Raw genomic sequence first — 596 nt, forward strand, 5'->3', positions numbered from 1 at the left:
TTTTTTGGCCAACAGGCTTGAAGAGAAAGCATACGTCTGTTCCAATGTGGGTTACTGGAGCAGCAGGGATCTGCCATGGGTCTGAAACACACAGCTCTGTGCTCCAGGAGCCGATCTGCTGTGCGGTGACGTGCCCATCACTGCTCAAGCAGAAAAGTCTGAAAATCTGAGAAAAATTGGGATTTTTTTAAAGAGACTTTAAGCCAAAAGATTGCTTATGTTGGATGTTGGAGGCATCTTATATTGAGGGTGCCCACTTCCTTGGAGGGAAGAAAGAATGTCACTATTACCACTCACTTCTCCTATTAGGAGAGCTGGACTTATTTATTTATTCATTTATTTATGTATTTTTGATCCTTTGGATCCCTTCCAACCCAAGCGTTCTATGAACTCCCCCCCCAAAATAAGCATGGGCTGAGTGCACCCCGTGCCCACATCAACACCATTTTCCACAGCGATACACCTCGGCGGGACCCGCCTCGCCTCACGATCGCCTCATAACGCGACACCCGCAACCGTCGCCCGCCCGCTGCGGGGCTGCCATAGCGGGCAGGCGCTGAGGGAAGGCGGCGGGCGCCATCTTGTCGGGGGCGGAG

The sequence above is a fragment of the Meleagris gallopavo genome, chromosome 24 (genome assembly GCF_000146605.3).
Source record: "Meleagris gallopavo isolate NT-WF06-2002-E0010 breed Aviagen turkey brand Nicholas breeding stock chromosome 24, Turkey_5.1, whole genome shotgun sequence".
In the NCBI taxonomy this organism is placed as follows: domain Eukaryota; kingdom Metazoa; phylum Chordata; class Aves; order Galliformes; family Phasianidae; genus Meleagris; species Meleagris gallopavo.